This window comes from Podarcis liolepis (assembly GCF_965112155.1).
Source record: "Podarcis liolepis genome assembly, chromosome: 12".
Lineage (NCBI taxonomy): Eukaryota > Metazoa > Chordata > Lepidosauria > Squamata > Lacertidae > Podarcis > Podarcis liolepis.
Window position 1 is genome coordinate 41,478,670 of NC_139563.1, and position 13,244 is coordinate 41,491,913.

A 13,244-nucleotide genomic window follows, 5' to 3' on the forward strand; every position below is an offset into this window, starting at 1 on the left:
AAAAATAATCTTCCCTGCAGTACTACAAAACTGAAATCTTGGATTATGCAGAGCAAATGATATAGTATTAACTGACAGGTTTCTGAAGGAAGGTGGCAAAATATGCCTAGTAACTCTTCCTGATATGTCAAATTTGAGTGTTCCTTAATGACAGAGCAACTAATAAAGAAGAATGGCGCGTGGACGATCCAGTATAACTCTACCACTAATGCACTATTATTGTGTCAGTGACATGTTACAAAATATACCTGCAAAAAAAAAAAAATCACCCCAAAACTAAACATAAAACCAGTCTGGAGGGTCCCACTGCCATTGGAAAGAGCAGCTTTGAACCCAGAGCTACATCTGCATCAATTACAGCTCTGAACTAGCATTCTGTTTTACAGTGATACATCTGGTTAAGAACTTAATTCGTTCCGGAGGTCCATTCTTAACTTGACACTGTTCTTAACCTGAGGTACCACTTTAGCTAATGGGGCCTCCCGCTGCGGCCGCGCCACTGAGGTACGATTTCTGTTCTCATCCTGAAGCAAAGTTCTTAACCTGAGATACTATTTCTGGGTTAGTGGAGTCTGTAACCTGAAGCGTCTGTAACCCAAGGTACCACTGTACTTTGTATTATGTATGTATGGAAAGGAAGCTGCAGTGGTCTCGACAATCTGTAGGGTTACAGTGTCTATTGCCTCCATGTCATGGGAGCTAACTCCTAGGGGTCTCAGGGCCCCCAATAAAATATTTGAGGGAGCTCCTCCCGCTGCCACTGCTGCATTGATGGGCACTGCCATTCATATGGTGCGTGTGCACTGCATCATGTGATCGATTATGCGGGATGGGGCTTACCTGGGCCTCCTCAATATTTTATTCAAGTTGGCTCCCCTGCTCCATGTTTACATTGTTTACATTGTTTACATTGTCAATGTGTGTTTTAGATCAGGTATTAGCAATGCTGTGGATTTAACAACAGCCACCAATGAAAGAACAAATACAGTGATGTAATGAATATACAAGAACGTGCAAGAAACGAAAGTATTACCAGACTGCTTTTCAAACGGACTGTTGTTGAAACAATAATATATTATATCAAAATAATATATGATATCAACAATATATGATATCGGGTGTGTGTGTATTTAGGTGATTCCACATTCATGATTGGAATCCATGCCTGGAGGTTGTGTGTGTCCGTGTATGTGTGTGTGCGTGTGTGTGTATAAGGTGAATAAAATATGAGTGATTTTTTTAAACATAAAAAAACCAACTGCTAAAAAAGGCAACCTTGATTGTGAATTATTATGCACATGCCTGCTTAAAACCTTTATATTTATGAAAGCAATTTTATGAGGAGTGTCAGTGTTGAGCTGGTGTTTTGAATAAAAGCACAAGACAATACAGAAATGGAAAGTTCAAATATAATCAAGGTATAATTCAGGGAGAAAAATGTTTTTAAATGTCTCTCGTGCAATTATTTTAAGCGCAGCACTCAACGTGAGCCGTGATGCCTTGTTACATAAGGTGACAGAAATTATGACTAAGCACGAGGGGAAAGGCTACCCCTGCCAAAATCACAGCTGAATTATAATACCGCAAGAAGAAAGCATGAGTTTGTGAATGCAATCCTAAAAAAACTATTTTAATTCAAAAGCAGAGCAACTGACTAAAGAGCAGCTCATGTATAGTAAATGCTAGAGATGGAAATTGGGAGCATGTTGTTGAAGTGGCAAATTCAATGCAGCTAAAATTAGTGTAAGTTAGGGTTGGGGGAAGAAGTCAGTTTTGTCTTGCATTCTAGTTATACACTACCTGACTTGCACCCTCTTGAAACAATGTGCAAAGCACAGCTATCCCTTAAAAATCTGCACTCCTCTGAATTTTGTGATGTGGGTCACCAACCAAACAGTACGTACAAAAATGCATTTATTTGAGGGGATTGCATAAACAACCAAATATAAAGTGACAATAGCATGCAAAAATGTGTCATACTAGGGAAATTGCTTACAGAAAAGTGTATACTGGCATTGAAAAATGTGTGTGTTGGGAGAACTGTCCATTTGACCAATGAAGAGTTCAAAGTGATATTTGTCTTCAAAAGGTTCTCGTTCTTCCATTTTCACTTATGTGGGTTTAGATGGTTTTCTGAGAAGCAATTTGAAAGTGAAAACGAGCAGGAAAAGTAAAATGCCCCGTGCAGCATTTCACAATGTCAAATATGTACATTTACTGTGTAATTGCTTGTGGTATGTTTAAGGTATGGCATACTCAAAATGAGCAAGTGTACTCAAAATGAGTGAGTAAAGTATTCATACAGTCCTACTTTCAAGGTTAAGGTGATTTAAAGCACAATGTACTTTATATATCGTGTTTATATTGCTGCCATTTTGCTTTTAACAAGTATTAGCAAAACAACTTGCCTCTTTTCTGTCTCGCCCAATTTCAAATGAATAATCTGGTTTTGTCCTCTCCTCCGCTGCCACCCTCCCAAATTAAATCATTGTATTGTTTGAAATTGGCATCTGCAACCCAACGATGAAATCATGTGATATCAAATTGGAATTGCATAATCAGAAAATACTCTTGCCCTCCAGGACTTGCCATCTTCACCCCTAGGTCTTGCTCACCAGATGTCAGTAGCATCTGGCAAGCAAGACTTGCAGAAGTCACTGCCAGCAGTGAAAACATGGAATATTATGGCAACTACAGCTCGCAAATAACACTATTCATACAGCTAAAAACACAGAGCAACTAGGGGTGGGCGATAAATCAATATATCACCCAAAACCAATTTGAAGTCAATATTGTGATTATCAGTTTCATAATTTTTGACCTGGCAAAAGATAATGAATCAGACACACGCTACACAAAAATCACAGCATGGGAAAAGCCATGAAGCCAGCCACTGCTTCTCTTGATTCTTGCAGACCCAGTTAACTCTGCCAGCTCTGGTCTTCCCTGCCTTGTGCAGGCAGCGAATCAAAAAAGCAGGTGCCAGCAAAAACCATGATGCTAGAAAAACCGTGAAGCCAGCCAATGCCTGTACCATCCTTATTTCAGACAGCGTGATATATTGGTATATCGCAAAGTTCAGCTGGAGACATAGCTGTCAACTTACAGATTTGAAAATAAGGAACCAGCAGCCTCGAAAATAAGGGATCAGCAGCCAAAATAAGGGATTTTCCAGGCACAGGTATGTTCAACTTCTGAGCCCCTCCGAGCCAAAGGCAGAAAGCCCAGCCAGCAGCCAAACAAAGCCTCATCTGTAAGGGACAGCAGCGGGACATGGCGCTGGAATAAGGGACTATCCCGCCAAATAAGGGACACTTGACAGCTATGGCTGGTGATATATTGCGATGCTGAAAACCAGGTATCGCCCAGCCCTAATAGCAACCATTTTCAACATGGAGATAGGGAAGAACAGTACGCCATACATTGGAAGGTACCATTTTTCATGCTAACCTAAAGGACAATAAGCTTCTCAGGATACAAAAGTATGCACCTCAACTGACAGCTAGTACAATGAAGCTATCACCATCCTCGTTTGTCCCTTGTTTTGCCTCTAATTTCTGGGTGATGCCAGACTCTTCTAGACCTAGAGAGTGGCAACCTGTATGGAGCGGGCTTGAATTCCAGGATGGAAACAAAAGAGAAGCATAATTCTGTGCCATTGTTTTTTAACTTTGGCACACACTTCGCTGTAAATTGAAGTATGTAAATATGGTTGGTCTCATATATCATAACTCACTGCAACTCCAGACATTACAGTGGCATGCTGCAGTCATGGAGGAATTTTAAACGGCAGTCAAGCCCAAACTAAACTGAAGTATTATGCTTAATGCATAACTATATTATAACTCTGCATAATGAACGTGACAAAAAGGGTGGATCTTCTTGAGTTAGTAAATGATGCTGAATATTACTCTGCATTAAAAGTGACACATTGTTTTACTCAAACTTAGCAGAACTATGCAAGCGGATCAGCACAACTATTAAGTAATTGTTATTATTCACTCCTTGCAGAATTCTATCACCAAGAGACCTAAATAAAGCCTAGTGATTGTTCTACAAACACCAAAGGGCATGATCAGTAGATGCTATATTTACAAGCTGTTTGAAAAACAACCCGTGCTTTATCTACATTTTAAAAACTGTATGTTTAAATTAATTACATTGTAAATACAGTCATAGCTTGGAAGTCAAACAGCTTAGTTCCAAACGTTTTGGCTCCCACTTCGCTGTAAATTGAAGTATGTAAATATGGTTGGTCTCATATATCATAACTCACTGCAACTCCAGACATTACAGTGGCATGCTGCAGTCATGGAGGAATTTTAAACGGCAGTCAAGCCCAAACTAAACTGAAGTATTATGCTTAATGCATAACTATATTATAACTCTGCATAATGAACGTGACAAAAAGGGTGGATCTTCTTGAGTTAGTAAATGATGCTGAATATTACTCTGCATTAAAAGTGACACATTGTTTTACTCAAACTTAGCAGAACTATGCAAGCGGATCAGCACAACTATTAAGTAATTGTTATTATTCACTCCTTGCAGAATTCTATCACCAAGAGACCTAAATAAAGCCTAGTGATTGTTCTACAAACACCAAAGGGCATGATCAGTAGATGCTATATTTACAAGCTGTTTGAAAAACAACCCGTGCTTTATCTACATTTTAAAAACTGTATGTTTAAATTAATTACATTGTAAATACAGTCATAGCTTGGAAGTCAAACAGCTTAGTTCCCAAACGTTTTGGCTCCCAAACGTCGCAAACCCGAAAATGAGTCTTCCGGTTTGCAAACTATTTATGGAAACCTAACATCCGACACAGAGGACGTTCCTATTTTCATCAGAGAAATGTTGGAGGGTATGAGCTTAGTCATATATACCAGTGCAAGGGGGGAGGGGACAAGCAGAAGGTCCCAGATTCAATTTCTGACTTTCCTAGTTTAAAGGATCAGTTAACAGGTGATGGGAAAGACCTCAGCCTCGAACCCTGAAGAGCTGCTGCCGTTCAGAGCCCTGAACTATATGAACAAACAGGCAGGCCTGGCTTAAGGCAGGTTTCCATGTTCCTATCCTATCCTAAGGCGAGATGTGCCTTCCCTGAGACCCCAGAGCTAACTATTTTCTGGTTCCCATTCAGTTCTTGTACCCTCTCAGTTCTAGTACTCATTTTTTTAAAAAACATTATCAGAAATGAATGAGCTCTTAAACATGAAATAATAGTATTCCACGTAAAGTAAGTTTGGCTCCAAAAAGAGAAATAATTAACACTGGTTTCTATTGTGCTTTCATAAGTACTTTCACATTTAGTTCTTCAACACGGCATAGGGGAATCTGAAAGAAGACGGATTCGAAACACTGGAAAAAGAGGAAGAAATTCCTGCTACTGTCCACAATGAAGAATATTATTAATTTTGTCTTACTGTTGCTAGTAATAACATTGAGGTGAATCTTAATGTTCGCCAAAATTAAAAGATTAAGTTAAGCTACTGGACAATTTCCAGATCCACATTTTTAAAACCAGCAGATCCAGAGTCTCCCACATGCTCTGGGCACAGAGGAAAATCCCCATTCACTTCAATGGAGGAGGCAGCACCATGAGTTTCCGGGGTTACCCTCTCCACTACAGGGAAGAAGGGGGAAAAATTATACAGTCTGAAACACTAGGCTGCAATCCAGCAAACCACACACATATCCAGACCCCATGACCTAAATAGTCATTTCGCAAATATAACATGAAAAAAATCTGTCTGTACTTGTGGGAGTCCCTTGCTAGATTGTGACTAATGGCTGCAGTCACAACTCTCTCTCTCCCCCTCTATTTCAACTGTGTTCAAACAAGCAGTTTGAATATTTCCAGTCACTGTAAAGTGGTGCTATCCACTCATACGGTCTGTTCTCAGTAAGCCACACCAATCCACACAGCACATGGTATCGCAAGTCCATAGCATAACCTATTTAGAACTTCAAACAACCTTTCTAATGCTGTGTACGAGCATTAAAAATAAAATGCAGGCTCACAATGTTTACTGCAACAGGTAACCAGTCTTACCAATATTTTAAAATACATTCGAAATGTTTTTTTTTAAAAAAAAAAAATCAGTTGTTGTTAAATCAGTTGTTGTATTACAGGGAACCAGGCAGAGGGCCTTCTCAGTAGTGGCACCCGCCCTGTGGAATGCCCTTCCATCATATGTCAAGGAAATAATCTGACTTTTAGAAGACATCTGAAGGCAGCCCTGTTTAGGGAAGTTTTTAATGTTTGATGTTGTACAGTGGTACCTCAGGTTAAGTACTTAATTCGTTCCGGAGGTCTGTTATTAACCTGAAACTGTTCTTAACCTGAAGCACCACTTTAGCTAATGGGGCCTCCTGCTGCTGCCGTGCCACCAGAGCACAATTTCTGTTCTCATCCTGAAGCAAAGTTCTTAACCCGAGGTACTATTTCTGGGTTAGCGGAGTCTGTAACCTGAAGCGTATGTAACCTAAAGCGTATGTAACCCGAGGTACCACTGTATTGTATTTTTAATATTTTGTTGGAAGCCGCCCAGAGTGGCTGGGGAAACCTAGCCAGATGGGCGGGGTATAAATAATAAATTTATGTAGTTGTTGTTGTTAGAATTTGTATACCTCCATTCATCCGTGTATCTCAGGGCGGTTCACAACACAGAATGACATTATAAAAAACACAAAATATTTAATAAAAATACGAACGAAAACGTATACCTATAATTCCTTCTCCCACAACCCACTCAAAAAGGGCACATCAATCAGCCTAAGGCCTGGTTGAAGAGAAATGTTTTCGCCGATACCCTTTCTAAAGCTGAGGTCTAATAATATAACTGCATCGGCAACAGTAAAAATCGTTTCAAAGCCACACAATATGCTCCGCTCGCTCAGCTTGTTTTCACACCTTTCATTACCTCTATCAGTCGGAGTGAAAAAATGAGTCAGCACAGCAGGATACTGGTAAGCGGAAGGCTGGTCTTCCTTGTAAAGTTGATGATGCAGCCTGCAACATGTGGGGACTGCAGCTGTATTCGGTCCCTGCCTCTCAGCAGCGGCTGAAGGGTAATGAACTCCCTCTTCCTTCTGAGGGAGTCAAAAGGAAGCTCGTTTTTTTCCGGCTCAGCACCAGCCACCAACTACTGTCACAGGTCACATGCTTCCCTGGCCAACCTGTGAACTCTGAACCAGCACTAATTTCTGAAAATTAACTGCTGGTGCTCGATATCTGCCTGTCCTGCGATCAAACTACCGTATTTTTCGCCCTATAGGACACACTTTTTCCCCTCCAAAAATGAAGGGGAAATGTGTGTGCATCCTATGGGGCGAATGCAGGCTTCAGGAAGCTATCCGCATGCTCAGCTATCTGAGCTCAGCGCCCCCCAGGCTTCGGGCTTCGTGCGACTCTCCGCAAGCCGACTTCGCGCAGCTCTCCCACCTCTTGCGGAGAGCTGCCTGCACCCAGAAGCCTGGGGCGCGCTGAGCTCAGATAGCTGAGCTTGCGGATAGCAGCCTGTTCTGGGGGCTGGGGTCGGGGGAAGCTCGGGCTTCCCCCGCCCCAGCCCCGTGCCTGGGGGGGAAATAATTTTTTTTCTTTATTTCCCCCCAAAAAAACTAGGTGCGCCCTATGGGGCGAAAAATACGGTAAGCAGTAACGCTTGCTCTGTTTATCTAGGTGTGGAGGAAAACTCATCACACATATCAAGCTGGAGGGTATTTTTAATGTTGTTAAAAATCGTCCTGGTGGGAATTTAATATTTAGATTATACCTATCGAGTTCTCGAAAGAGAAGGGGTTTGGAAATTCAAGGAAGATGTCAGAAACACGTATGATGTCATTAATTTCAAAAGCCAGGATTTTCACTTTCTGAAATATGGCAACCCAGCTCATTAATATCAAATTTATATAGCAGCTTCATCACGCTGGCCACGTGACCCGGAAGTGTCTCCGGACAGCGCTGGCCCCCGGCCTCTTAAGTGAGATGGGCGCAGAACCCTAGAGTCGGACACGACTGGCCTGTACGGGCAGGGGTACCTTTACCTTTTATATCAAGGGCCAACCTAAGCAACCCTTAGGTACATTCCAGGTTGAAACTTCGATTTGCTCCCAGGTGTTTCTAAGCTTCTTCAGGAAGAGGGGTGGATATAATTGATGATGATGATGAGATGTAAAGCTTCACTTGTTCCACTGCAGTCCTTCTGTGTACTTGGCATAGATTTATTTTATCTTTTTCCAGTTGAATTCACATACAGTCAAACCTCGGTTGCCAAACGCCTCACATACAGTCAAACCACGGTTGCCAAACGCCTCGGTTGCCAAACGCCTCCGAACGCTGAAAACCTGGAAGTAAGTGTTCCAGTTTCCAAACTCTTTTCGGAAGCCGAACATCCGACGCAGCTTCTGCTTGAGTGCAGGAAGCTCTTGCAGCCAATCAGAAGCCGTGCCTCGGTTGTCGAACATTTTGGAAGCCGAACGGGCTTCCGGAACCAATTACATTCAACAACCAAGGTTTGACTCTTCAGTGGTACCTCGGTTTAAGAACAGTCCGGTTTAAGAACAGTTTACAAACTCCACAAAACCAGAAATAGTGTCCCAGTTTGAGAACTTTACCTCGGTTTAAGAACGGAATCCGAACGGTGGAAGGGCACCGGTGGCGGGAGGCCTCAGGGAAAGCGCGCCTCGGTTTAAGAATGGTTTTGGTTTAAGAACGGACTTCCGGAACGGATTAAGTTCATAAACTAAAGTACCACTGTATTGCCTTAATTACTCTTAATTATCAGTTACATTCCTCAAGAGTGGCTTAGAATAATTAAAACCACAAGTTCATAATAAAATACAAAGCAAGCAGTATAAGATAAAAATGGAGACAGGTTAGGCAGACAAAAATAAGAATCAACAGATAAAACATGAACCACCCAGTAAGGCTAAAGCCTGTCAGAATAAAGGAGCGCTGGTCTTGAAACTGAGGGTGGCAAGAAGGCAAATAACCCACAATGTGTTATTTGGGAAACTAATGATGTGTTATGTGGGGAAACTCAGCCAGATGGGTGGGGGTATAAATAAATTATTTTTTATTTTATTTATTTATTTAATTATTATTATTATTATTATTATTATTATTATTATTATTTGACGGATGTGCTTGATGTCTGCCTGATAGTTTAGACCACAGCGCCACCCGCGTCCCTATAGTATAGGAATACTATGTTGGTGTTAGTGTATGCATGTGAGCTAAATGTGGGAATAGTAAGAAGGTGGTAAGAATTTATTTGTGTGCCTGTATGCATGAGAGAGAGGGAGGGAAAATTGGTAACAAACACTGTAATTGTTACAAATAAACAAACAAACAAATAAAATACATCTGCGAATTTTTTTGCATATGTTCTTGGAAATCTACATTTACCCCCTTCAGCAATAAGCGTTTAAAAAGCAATCATAGTGGACTTCAGAGGCAATCACCTTCATATGTTTTCAATGTCTGAAGGAAACAGTTTATACAAGCCTAAGTGCGCATACTTAAACATTCTCTCAAGGGTTACGTGCAGACAAACGGAAAACAAAATTTGGAGCAGCACGAAGCATAACTCATTATGTAAAGTTATGAGATACAGTTTGTTACATGTTTGATTACCCAAGACTTTTTATAATAAACACATTTATTTTTATTTTTAGCTTGCATCACTGGCAAATATGGTAGCCTGCAAGATTTACTATGTGGCCTGGAGCCTGAATGCACTGCAGTGGTGTTTATTTCAATGTCTACACAAGAGAAGTGGAAAATGGAACATGTACATTGGCTTTTAAGGAGGGCTCTCTGGGGAAGACCAAATAGGAAAGCTCTGCAAAAGAGTGTTCCAAGTACTAATTTTAAGAAAGCAAATCTCTGTCTGCTTTTCACAGGAGCATACAGTCTTCTTCAGTCTATTTCAGATTGCGTACTAGGAGACTCTGCCATCGCTTTAAAAATGACCAGGGGTTTGTCAATATGAAGATGTGCAATTTTGGACAAGCTTACCTAAAATACAGCTACCTATAGTTCCTTGTAATATACAGCTTCAGGGGACAACTGCGTAAGTCTCAGGATGGATAAAAATCAATGATTCTCTTTTTAAAAATCATTTTTTATTTAAATTGGATTTTTTAATTTTAATTGGATTTTCAAACTAAAATGCTTTTGGAGGGGAAAAAAATCATTCTCAAGATAGTTTTCTATTTAAGTTACATTTTGTCCAAAGGCTATTCATCAGGAAATAAGGATTTGTTTTAAGTTTTCAATGTGTGCTGAAACTCAGTCTAAGATTTGTTTTTAAAAATTGTTTAACCACATCAGTTAGCAAACATGGATAAATATGCTAGAATGTTTTTGTTTTAGTTAAATAAATTGTTTAAATTGTTATTAAGGAAATGATTGTTTTTCTCCTTCCAAAAAAGTACAGCAGACAAGTCCAAATAGAAACAGTTATCTTATTAAACTTCACAATAATTTCATAATTATCTGTCTATGTATTTCTGATAGTATAACCAAATCAGTAATTTCTGATATAACTGTAAAAATTACTCTGACTAGTGATGGAAATCATGATTGAAATCGATTTGATTTAAATGAAATCCACCCTGATAAGTCTAGAGCAAGAGTGAGGACTCTCAAACCTCGGGAAGCCCAAATGCAGGCATAGGCAAACTCGGCCCTCCAGATGTTTTGAGACTACAACTCCCATCATCCCTAGCTAACAGGACCAGTGGTCAGGGATGATGGGAGTTATAGTCCCAAAACAACTGGAGGGCCGAGTTTGCCTATGCCTGCCCTATTGCAACCCTCAAGACCTTGCTGTATTGTCATCTAACTACACCCCTCTCCCTGAATTACGACTCTCCCCAGGCTCTACTTCACACCCTCCTTGGATAATTTTCCCTTCCTGGAATTGGGACAACGCCTATTGCTTGCCTCGATGGAGACAGGTGTAGAAACCTCTTGATGGGATCAAACCAGTATGTAAATAACTCAATACATAAAGATTAGCATTTGTCACTGTGATCAGAAGACCTTGAGATGGTGTGCCTGGAGTTATACTAACTAAACAGTGCATAACATACCAATTTGGGCAGAATTAGGCACTTTTCAGTAAACAACTCTTATCTTGATTTTCCCATGCAGCAACGCAGCTAAGTAATATTATTGTTATTTGTGTAAGATCATGTAAGAGCTGGTGTGGTAGCATTTACAAACTGAGGAACTTTGCCTGCTTAGACCAGGGATCAATTCCCCATTCAGTCAATAGAAAACACTATACATCTTATTATTGCTATCCCTTTAAAAATCATGAAGAAAACTTCTAGTATGTGCAACTCGGATAAAATGCTCATTTGCATCACACCTCTACAAAATATCAGAAACAAGCAGCTGGGGCTTCCAGTGTTAAGAAATATCTGCAACCCACAAAGTTCTTTGTCCTTTGCCATCGTTTCTAGCCTCTACTGCATCTCCACTCGCTGAAGCCAATGTCTTGTGTGTTCATTCCTTTTCTCTGTAAACCCCTGAAACGTTCAAAGTTTGCAATCCAATCTCCTTTTCCCCAATGGAATCAACATAGCACAACATCAGTATCTTTTGATTCAGCCAGTGAAGAATGCAAAGTGGTGAGGATGTCCACATGGGGAGGGAAGCTAGCAAGAAATATTTGATGTCAACCATGAAGCATGAAGTTCACATCAATACACATCAAATGACAGCTGCATAAGAATCAATGGAACAGTTAAGGAATAAACAGGCTGCAGCCTAAAAGGACAAAACAAAGTTGGAGATGATGATCTCCGGCCAGATACTAGTGGAAAGGCCATCATACCACAAAAACCATGACTGAAACTGGCTCTCAGTAACTCTGACCAAGTAGACTCCAAATGCTGCACAAACTATGGAGACTCAACTATATTTTTCCCAACATCTTTCCCAGACTGTATTTGAGGAGGCTTCTTGCCAGGAAGTTGACGGCCTGATCTCCAAAATCTTCTAACCACAGGATCAGACCTACCCTGAGGAATCTTGTTTTGCTGTGGTCCATTAAATACTTGCTTTGTGGCTAAATAAAAGACACAGTGTCTGATGTTGCCAGTCAGACACCTTTAAGTCCCAAGTAAACGTTTTTAAAAGTGTGTTTAACACACCGTATATTATCACAGTCATTTCCTCTTCCTGGTATCGGTTCTGAACCCAACGCGTCTGACTTTAAGACCATGCCTTGATCAGTGAAACCATCCCAATGACTACGGATGAAATCACAACATTTTTTTCCATAGAATTTATATACCGATAAAAGAACTGTTAGCAGTATCTTTTATTGCAACATACACCGACATACACATTCCAAAGGAAAGATGGAGAACGTTGAATGTTATCTTTGTGGGCTATTGGGAGACCCACACTGGAATTTGAGCATAAATATAGCCAGTTAAAACGATAAACAAAGCTGCCCCCCAACATATCTTGGCATATATTTGCTTAACTCAGCATTATCTGATCATCTGAATCATTGGTTCCCAATTAGGTAAGTATGTGGGCCCCCTGTTTTTACAAAAGTGAAGCCGTGGACCGCCTACTTTATAAAATTTTGGTATCTCTATGGTAGTTTTTGTTATGTAGATTTCAGTCTACAAATCAAACTTATGCCCCTTTGATTTCAATATTCTATTAACTAGATGCCGGGCAACGGTTTCACTGCAAGATACTCAGAAAGGCACATCTCCCCTTCAGATTCCACCTCATTGAAGTCATTGTTTCATCGCAAGGAACTATACTTTTTCGAGTTAGGGATTTCTTAGCATAGTATTGACAGCACCCACAGCAAGTGACATTACTCTGGGGGAAATCATAATTAAAGTGGCATAAAGCTGATAAAAGTTTATATCCAATATATCAATATATCCAAAGATATACCAGTGGGGCTTATTGCAAGCTCAAAATGATAGGCCTTATCAACGTTGCAAGCATTATACCATATTTACTCAAATCTAATGCTCACCATTTTCGGCCAAATTAAGTTGCAAAAATAAAGGTATGCATTAGATTCAATGGCACATTTACATTCACCAGCAAATACTTTTTTTGGTTTCAAGGTTCTGAAAACTTAGGTGCGCATTAGATTCGATGGCACATTAGACTCAAGTAAATACGGTATCAGTTTTATACCACTTTAACTGTCATGGTTTTTCCCAAGGAACCCTGAAAATGGTGGTTC

The 13,244-nt window shown here is 40.3% G+C and overlaps 1 protein-coding gene across 4 annotated transcripts in view; it reads right to left on the reverse strand.

Moving 5' to 3' along the window:
* THRB (thyroid hormone receptor beta) overlaps window positions 1-13,244 on the reverse strand; it is a 178,150-nt gene that overhangs the window by 139,994 nt on the left and 24,912 nt on the right. Inside the window, exon 1 of one of the 4 annotated variants that reach the window (XM_083468470.1) lies at window positions 6,930-7,071. The exons of the other annotated variants lie outside the window; for them this stretch is intronic. The gene's annotated coding sequence lies outside the window, so the exon portion shown is untranslated. Of the gene's footprint in view, window positions 1-6,929; window positions 7,072-13,244 lie in introns of those variants that run through there. 4 annotated transcript variants of the gene reach the window in all.